The sequence below is a fragment of the Eleginops maclovinus genome, chromosome 1 (genome assembly GCF_036324505.1).
Source record: "Eleginops maclovinus isolate JMC-PN-2008 ecotype Puerto Natales chromosome 1, JC_Emac_rtc_rv5, whole genome shotgun sequence".
Lineage (NCBI taxonomy): Eukaryota > Metazoa > Chordata > Actinopteri > Perciformes > Eleginopidae > Eleginops > Eleginops maclovinus.
Window position 1 is genome coordinate 16,276,990 of NC_086349.1, and position 10,635 is coordinate 16,287,624.

The following is a 10,635-nucleotide window of genomic DNA, read 5'->3' on the forward strand; positions in this document are numbered from 1 at the left end:
GCATCCGACAGATTTTTTTTTATAACTGTGAAGTGGCAACTCTAAATGCCCTGATCTGATTCTTGTGAGTATATGTGAAAATATCTTCAATGACAGGACCATTTTTTTTCATATAGACCGAATGGCCAGACACAACTACTTCTGAAACTAGATCAAATGTTTAGAAAATACCGTAGAGTTGTATGATTCAAAAGTGTGGATGCAGTGTGTGGGGGACAGCTGCTCTGCTCAGGCGACTATGATCTCACTCATCCTCCAGAATCTTTTTCATGACTCTTTTCTTTCTTTGTTTCACAAGTGCAGTGTTTTCTGCCTCCCCGCCCTTCATAGTCTTCAGCGTATACAATCCTGGTGTGTTTGACCTTGCCTCTCCCACCCGAGAAGCAAATCAACTGAGACAGATGTGTATGAAGGGAACATCTGTCCAGAGCTATCTCACTGTCAATTGAAGTACAGAGTATGAATATTATTTTAGGAGGGTTAAAAGAGAAGAAACATTTGCATTATCAATTGGCTTTTTGAACAAGGAGTCCCTAATAGACAATTACATAATAATTTCCTTTCATAAGGCTCAGTTTACTTCACTTTGACCCCAAATAACTGCAGCAAGATTAGCTTTGGACGCTATGTGAGTGTGTTTTGGCCGAGTGTGCAAACATAACCTCCAGCCATCTGAAGCCCAGAAGGGGAGAGATTTTTGGAATGAAAAGACATCAAGTATTCAATATAACTTTGAAGAACACTCTGGAGAAGGAATGCTCAAGGGACAGCATTAAAAAGGGTATTATTTTAAAATTGCTTTGTTCCGACAGAAAATTCCCTTTTACTTAAATACAGATTTTCTTTAAAAAAAGGTTGATGCCACATGTTGAGTAATCTTGAATCATTATTTATATTGGTAGGGATAACATGGTGCTTAGTGAAGTAACATGATGATTTCTGGGAACTCGGCAGTATCATTATAATTTAATCAGACAGGGAAACTGTGTTTGCACTTCTATGAAAGAATTTTACATAAAGTTAAACTAGGGGTTCATTCTTTAAACTATGGTGAATGTTTACATGTATTTGTTGGATAAAAGTTTTAACTTTAGTCTTTACTCTTTTCCCAACTTATATGCAAGACTGGTCTATTTTTGATACTGTATGAACTCGCCTCCCATATTGTGCTGTCAAACTTGTGTTGCATTCAAAGATCTTAATTAGATTTTACGAATAGAAATGATGACCAGTGAATTAAAGACCAATGTTGGAACAGACCACATTTATCGATTAATACTGATTAAATAATGAGGATAGTAAGGGTGATTAAAAAATAAATCAGGAAATAGCAAACTGACTTGAAAATGTCTGCCTTTTTCTAAATAATTTGGTCAGAAAAGTGGAAATACTACAATTTGAAAATAAGAAACTTTATACATTTATAATAGTCTCATTTAATTATATACATGTCACTGTAAGTTTCTTCTGCAGTTAGAGTTTCCCACAGTTTGAATCTACATCTTGTTAAGAAAATATCCATTTGCTGAGACAGACAACTGGCTGTCTCTCTGTGACCATTTGTTTCCTTTGTTTTAGTCTTGTAAATTAGCATGTTAGACTTCCCACCATTCGAATTAGCATCAGCTAAGAAAATATCCTTTTGCTGGGACGGAGACAACTGGCTGTCTCTCCTTTGATGTCAGATCTTTATTGCATGGAGTCTGCCTGTGTCCCTTGTTTTAGCACCCCCTTTTCCCTCTTTCCCTTTGTTTTAGTATCATTTAATGTAGAATTTGATTGGCTGTTCCCCTTCCTTCCCGTTAAGAATCTGGTTTAATGTTTGATCGGGGTCAGATCCTTGTACAACATTGGTTGGGCAGGTTATCTGGCCTCCAGCTGGAATTGATTCTGTTAAATGCTCTGCTCTTTATTAAATAACACAACTTTTATTTGAAGCTTGTAGAATTGTTCTTTTCTTACCAGAAGGTGATTAAGTGTGGAATTTCCACAACACTAACATGCTATCGTCATCTCACAGCTCTAAAGCACATATTGACAAAATTTGTTTCTCGACACTCTTGAATTATTGTCTCATTCATTCAATTCATTAGGCAATATTTGCTTAAGCTGTATAACTCGTCACGTGTGGTTAGTGTTGCTGTGCTACAAGATGTTCTCCTCGCTCCGCCTCCTGTCATGGGCAACTTTTAGTGTTCTGCAATTTGTTTTACCACGCACATTGTGAAAATGTGAGTCACTGAACTCAATGAAGCTATTTCCATGATGCTCTACAGAACCTGACAAATGGAATCTTCCTCAAATCCAATCCAACACACACTAAATTTTCCTTTAAATGCTTTTTTATGGTTTGGAGATTCCTTTATCCCTTTGAGAAAGACCTCGTCACTGAAGGTCTTATTGCTCATTGCTCTTTCATTCCATACTTCTTTCTTTTCCCTTTCCACCTCTTCTCATGCTGCCCATCCTTTACCATGGAGCTGTAATGGCTTTAGCAGATGTGATTTTGAAGAAGCAGATAGTAGCTACTGTGTCAATGTGTTCTGGGATTTGGATTCTTGTTTATGGCTGTAACTAAGCCCTGTAGGCCAGCACCAGCCCTGCTGTCTGTCAGATGTCTACTGCCAGCCGCCACACACAGAGGAACACAGGAGCGAAAGGAACCAAACCAGAGGTTTCGCCCAATCAACACAACAAATCCTATGTTATTAAAAAGTATATTACGGATATCCATTTCCCAATTTGGGCTGTCATCTAGCTGGAAAAGAAAATAGAGAATTGTCGATCCCGCTTTTGATTCAGTTGTTTAGAGTTAAAGGGTTATTTCCATCAATTAAAATCCAAATCTTGACAACCCTCATCATAACGAATCACCTCATACTTTGTTTTGTTAAATTTACTAGAGTTTCATTATTGTGCAGTGATCTGTGGACCTTTGTAGGTGGTGCATATCTTTGGGAAACTAAACATGAAATGTAAACAATTATGGTGAAAAGTAACCAATTTAATGTTATGATGTTGAAGGTTGAATGGTTTATAAAAAGGATTTTGTTGATTTGAGATTGGAAGAGAGTTATACATTAGTTCGACGACAGCACATAAACAACATTTGTCCTTGTCAAACCCCTATGTGGGATATCACTGGAAGATCAGCATTGGAAAGAAGTCAGACAGACAAAAAACCACTTACTGAAGTATAATATTTGCATGAATCTGGAAGATAAGCACATTTTTTTCCCCTGATTTCAGTTGAAAAGTTGAGACATTTAGAAAAGTTTATTCTTGTGTTTGTTTGGAAACATTCAACAGTTATCTGAAGTACATGTTTCTAATAGAAGCAACTAGGTCATCTGACCAAAGAGTTCAGAGGAATTCTTACCATTACTGATCTCTCTGTTTATATCACTAACTCACTATGTCCATGGCCTTTCCAGTAAACTCTGTGCTTTGGTTACATCAAAACAAATGACACAAATGGTCTTGAAGACTTATACGAGCTTGGGCATAGTACATCTGGTGTGTGTCCTTTTTAATTGTGTTTAATTGTACACTGTTGTGTATCTGAATTATTTGTCCCTACTTAATAGTCCCTAGGTGGCTTCAGAGCAAGCTGGTGAGTTTGTTTCCGATACATCTTGCGTGTCCTATGTTGGCATTTCCTATCTAATCCCCTTTGCAGACTACGTCTGACACTGATCTCTTTTTGTCTAAGCATACCATAGGATAGCTCAGGACAAAGGAACGAGCCTAAAACCTAATAAAACCTTCAGATCACAGCACACTGTTCATTTTAAATACTTTTGTGTGAAAGACGAAAGCTATTCTGGATTCTTATGTCTAAATCTTGTGCAAGGTCATTCCTTGGCTCATCACTTTGTTTGTGGTTTCTCAAAAGTTAGGACCTACAGAAAGTAGCATTAACTTTAACCCCACATCATTGCTGTACCAAATGTTAAGGCTGGCATTATCTTATATTTACGTTCAGTATAACTTCATCTCACAAATATATAGCTCTATTTTTGGGGGGAGTGTTTTACTCCACAAATGTGTTGCACCACAGAGGGCATAAAGTAGCAGGGTGGTGTGTGCATGTGTAATTGATTTGTCAAGAAAGTACGGCCAATTCAACAGTTACAGCCCATTAATGTGCTCCTACTTACTTGCTCTTATACTTTGTAGACATAACATGTATGTAAAATCTTCCAATATTTTTTGTTTTCTGGTGAAAGGTATGCAAGTGTTTGTACAGGACAAACATAAATACACCTTGATTGAAACTACCTGTCCTACAGCCCCTTAATATGCCAAAACTATATTCCCACATGTTTTACCTATACCTCAGAATTCATCAGTGTTTAGTTTATAGGGTTCCTGGTAAATAACGGTGGCTTGTAGACCTGAAATAAAAAAATCTGCTGCTTACATTTCCAAGTTTTTCTCAATGTCATTCCTGCATATTCTTTTGATGTATTTGGCATAAACAGGATGTCGCTAAGAATTGTCTGATGCAATATTGCAGTTTACAGAAGACAGACAATTTTGTTGGTGTTAAACACGGGTGAAAGAAGTAATTGATTGCTTAGTGTTCCTTTAAAGTTGTAGCTTGCTGGATGAGAGATCGAACAGGGAAGGACTCTCCTCATGGATTCACAGACTGGAGTGTTTTTACTGTTGGTTAGAGGTGTGGGGTATCAAGCCTGGAGGTTTTCTGGGGGTGGAAATGGAGCGTTTCCTAAAAGTTATGATCTCTAATAAGCTCAGCACTAATTTATTTTCTCTCTTATGTAATCACCCTCAGGGTTCTTACTAGCTCTTGCCTGGTTGGAAAAATATTTAGATTAGTCAGAGTAAGAAACACCCTGGGATTTCCATGGTGTCATAAAGTTGTCATAAAAAAAACTTTAAACATATCGTTTCCCATCATGGCATTTCTCCTGCCCTTGTTTAACCTTTTATTATCGCTGTACATTCAGAAAACAATGTCAGATGGCACGCTGATAATGAATCATCTCAGTCTCAACACACTGGAGAAAGAAACTAAAAACCCATTTCAATCCTTCATAAGGAAACACAACTTCTCACCATACAGGTTGTGTTTGGACATGTGCATGTGAGTCTGTAGCTGTATCTGTTTATTTGTTTGTGTGTGCGTGTGTGTAATAGGGTACATGTTGACCCAGTTTAACCCTTTAAAAACTCTGTGGTGTTTCCAAGAAATAAAGCCAACCCAGCTGCTGCTTTGTTCCTCTCACAGGTGTCTTTTTTAACTCACCTTTCACAACGTTCGCTGCCTTTCTTCCCCCTCTCTCCTCCTCAGCCTTTACAATTCACCTTAACCCCCTGCCTCTGTCCACTTTGCTCTGAAACTTACCTCTCTCCTAGTGCCCAACTCAACTGTGTTTGTAAGGTGTTTTATACAGAAACACTGATACCATTTAATAAACCTGTTACCAATAAATATTTGCTGTCAACTTTTTGTCGTTGCTTCCAACAAGACTCTGTGATCCCTAATCACGCAAGAGGTGTGGCCATATTATAACAATGGGAAAATAAATGTTACTTGGTTTAATGGTGCCAACATTGAACCAATAATTATAACTATGTGATCAAATGTGTCAGATGAAGCTGTCAAATCTGCTATTGTTACAAAGTGCAGACCAATTTTACATTTGATATTTGACAGTGTAATTATATGTAGACAACTGCAGAACAAAGAAATATTACTGACAATATTATTATTGGATGTCACAGTGTACTAATTACAGTCATCTTTAAGGCCTGCCATATTATTTTAACGATGTGATGTCCCCTTGATAAATTGAAGTGTCAGGACAAATCAACCAAAGTGTCATTTGAGATGAATTACAGCAGTCAAAAAATAAATCTGGCAGGTTTTCACTTGTTCATATCTGTTTAGCACCTTGGTTACCAGAAAGCATTTATGACGCTCAATTAAATAACAATTTTACACCTGCATAGTCATCTGGCCACAGAAACCGATAAGAGACAACGCCTATTATAAAGAAAGCAAGATAACCTAAAGATGATGGGCTTTACAATTTGGGAAAATGTAATACTGTTGTCTTGTAAAGCATTGAAAGAAAATACTTTCTGGTGATTTTTTAAATAAATCTGCCTTATACACCTACCTATAGCTTCTGTTGCAACATGTGGGGAAATGCATACAAAGTGGGTGTCTGAGGTTTCTCCCCTATGAAATTTGAATAGTTAATACTTGCAATTACAAATACTTAGTTCTTTTCCAATTTATGGTGGGAATGATTTCATTCATGTAAAGGAAACAGAACAAAAAGTCAGGCGGCAGGCGACTATTTAATATAAATTGGAATATATATCAAATGAGTCCTGCAATTAAAATGAATTCTCGCAACTAGCTGCGTTCTTCAGCTGCGGATATGAAAACACTAAGGGTCTAAGGAGAATTACCCTTTTCATTCAATTCCATCTATGCTGAGTCAACATACACGTATAGGCAGGATTTACTCTTCCATCCTCTTTTGTTTGTGAAAGTAACCACTTTAAATTTGCATTCACAAAACGTATTCCTGCACAATCTCACACATGTGTGTTCTCTTAGAATTCTTTATGTTTTATGAAAGAAATTCTACCTGTCCTATAGGCCGCTGTGCATAGCCAAACAACATGTTTTGCTTTGGACACACACACACACACACACACACACACACACACACACACACACACACACACACACACACACACACACACACACACACACACACACACACACACACACACACACACACACACACACACACACACACACACACACACACACACACACACACACACACACACACACACACACACACACACACACACACACACACACACACACACACACACACACACACACACACACACACACACACACACACACACACACACACACACACACACACACAGTAAATACATGAATTGAATGAATTTCCCACCCATAATTTCCAACTGCAATGGGTGGTTTTCCTTTTGATCCTGATCTAGACTCAACCAACTCCTGGAGGGAAATATCTCACTCTTTAGCTGCTAAATGCTATACTGCTGAATGTCAACCAGGTAGTTGCTCACTGTTGTGCACTGTTCAGTGTGAAACAATACAATATCTGCAGTGTGTAAGTGCAGTGTGTCATTCCGAGTGTTTGTTGGCAACAGGACAAGCACATGTAATGCGTGTGCTTGAGGTCATATGTAATGTGGTGTTAATGACCACAAACATTGATTTAAAGTGAACATTCTTTGACAAATTGAGAGGAACTAATAATTATCAGTGTGACATCAGATTATCAGACGACATGTTCTGACGTGCTGAAGTAGGCTTTGAGTCACAGAAGGCTCACATTTGGGAGAAAAGTAGTGGTATTTAAGACCCTGTGGCTCATATCTAGGGAATTTGGGGGAAAGGGGAAAAATAAAGTTGTAACTGAAGGTAATTAGATTTATTCAAACATTTATGAATAAGTTTCACTTTATACTCTGTCTCTGGCATCACTGTATCAGTGCTTCTGTAGAGTTCACCACAAAATAGATTTTAATTTGCAGATAAGGACTCGAGCCAAGTGATTTCCTGCCCAAAGCTGCTCCCAACGTTTTTGCTTTTATTCCTCAAGGGAGATGTTTTGTACACAGCTCCATGCATTCAGCATTTGCATCCAGATTTGTTGTATTTTTTTGTGAAAAACATTACTGGCTCCATTGTCAATCAGGCTTTATGGGTAATATACTGTACACAGAAGGAAATCTAACCACAACTATGTGTTTTGAGGCAGAGAACTAAGCCTACATGTCTATGAGTTGTGGGCTGTAAAGCAACGGCCCCTTAGGCCAGGGCTCCATTACAGGACACAATGCCCTCTGTGTGTGAGAAAAAGCCAGCCACCAAACTACTCGGCTAAAGAGTTGGTTTTATTTAGATACCATGAATGTATTATTAAATACTAAATAGCTAAAAAGGTTTGGGTAAGTAAGATACAATGTATGGATTAAAATAGATTCAATTGGTTGTTAGTTAAAAACATGTTTATATTGGTCATGTAGCGATAACAAAGGAGTCCATATCAGAGTCCAGTTTCGGGATGAACAGCATATGATCTTTGGACTTAAGAGGCTTTCCTCCTTAAACTCTGGCGCAGACCCAGATGTGAAATGAACACAAGATGTTGGTAGATTTAACATGATGCCCAAATCTCTGGGAACTGATTACAGTAGCAGTGAGGCATGTCCCAGAAACAATGGTGAGAGAGGCTAAAGGTTATTACACTTACTAACCCAGCACACAGAACCACAGTAACAGACACAGAGACACATAAACACACACATTGACTTTGGGTTTAAATGTAGATCTCGGTTTCCTCTGAGAGTAGATTAAGAGCGCTGTGGGAACAACTGGAGAACTATTCAACTTGGGAACACAACATTTTCATATCATATGAGCAAATTAAAACGCGTGTTTGTTTGGTTTTTTCGGATGGCTCAGGTATGAGTTTATGTTGTTCCAGATCCATCTGCACATATCGTGCATGGTGCATACGAGTGTGAGCCCGACTGTTTCCCAGCCTGTGTACACGTGGTGGGACAATAGCGGGATTCTGCCTTGCATGGCCGTGGGAGGAAGGGGACAGAAGAGTCAATGAGTGAAGAGGCTTCTGGGATGCGTCAGCGCAAGGCCATGATGAGGGTGTAGGAGGACGAGCCCTGCAACTCAACAATGTGGAGGAACAGCCATTCAGTTGCCTCACAGGACGACACGCACATGCACACAACCATAGAAACACACAGTCAACAAAAGGTGCAGGTGAAATTAAGCCATTCATCCACCTTCCTTGTTATATACGGAGAACTGGGACAGGGAGCCTCAACCAACGACCGATTCTTTGGCGTAGGTCTTCACTTGCCATTAAGGAAAAGAAAGGATGAATGATATGGTAAATGTTAGAGGAGAGATGAGTCAACCCGTGAGTAGCATCTGACCAATTCTTGTGCAAAAAAGATGAGGTACGTCATGCAGAGGGCTTTGTGTTAGGTCTTATTATCGGACCCATTAATAATAATAAAAAATCATTTTAAAGGGCAGATGTATTAGGGTTGATGAAGGGTTTCATAAGGTGTGCCTGTAAATTCACTTTCATGAACCTGATAGTTTAATGCATCATGCATATTATTATTATTCTAAATGCAAAGAACATTTCCTTTTAAAGAAATACATTTAAGAAACATAACAAACAGTGTCGCAATATCTCTCAGTATGTCACACTGTCAACAGGTCTCATATAGAAACTACTTCTGTGTAGTTGGATTAGCTGCATTTAACTTGATATACTTTTCCCTGGAAGTATGTCGTCATTCCTTTAATTTATTGAAATTAATGGGGATGTTGGCTCAACTGTTTCAGGAGGCCTTTGCGTCCCTTTACAACACCTTCAGGCCAGGGAGAAACCCATCCAAAAGCTAAAGAGTAGTCTGTTTATTTGAAAGAAAACTGCCATCTGTGCATATATCAAAAAGGAAATAACCAACTACCTAACAAAGCAAATGATGAAGATGATGTCATATTGCACACGATGCATGTTTGTTATTATGCTCTGTTGAAGCATAAAGGAAAGCCTTCAAGTCTTTGCAGGCCTTCACTAGAATTTACAGAGCTGTAAATTGAAGACCACACATTAGGGCCGGATAGTGACTCAAAGTTATTATAACAAGCATTCACATGAACTATAATAATGATTAACAGCAGATTTTACAGCACCAAATCCTGACACAAACAGCCTTATGTACATGTCTATGGGCAGGGTGTTTTAATTTATTTTATTTTATTGTTAAATAAACACCTAAAAACATGTTTCATCAGCTCTCACTGATATTGTTATAAATAGAGGAAGACCAAAAAGTTTAACTACTATATGAAAAGGTTAAGCATTTCTCACACCCTCAACCTTAAATTGCTTCTACACAAGTTACTCAGGGTTAAGGATCCCAATCAACAATACTGTCTCCAAAACAACCTTAATTTTTCTCAGCCTGAAACAAAGTAAAACTAATGCACATAGATCGTCCAAAGCTGTTGCAAAATGCCTGAATCGTGAGGAGATCCATGCACTTTTGACCTCCTAACCACTCTCCAAGCCCAAAATGCTCACCCCTCCTCAGCATTTCTCACCCTTAACCAACCCCAGCGTGGGGTGCAGGGTCAAAGGTCACTGTCTGGGGGGGGGATTTCCCCTTTCAGGCTCAGCCTTGATAACAAGAGCCCAGGCAGTTTTTGACAGTGACAGAATCTTTAACACATGCACACACACATTAATAATTGTCGGCAGGGAGAATACAAAAGAGCCATGTCAGCTTTGGGGAAATGCCCACTTGCGTTTGAACTCATCAGAGGGGGTCAAAATTCTTGAGCAGAGAGAAACCCCTCTCAAGTTTTCACCTGTGTTATTTCTTCAAGGGCTCATTTACTCCAAATAAAGTGTTCTCATCAACACCGAAACAGGAACTGAATTCAAAGTAAAAGAATTTCTATTTTCCCAAGAGGAGGAGAAAGGGATGACACTGACACACAATCCTTCCTTTCTCTAATTTTTCTCTTTTTTTCCCCCTCTCCTC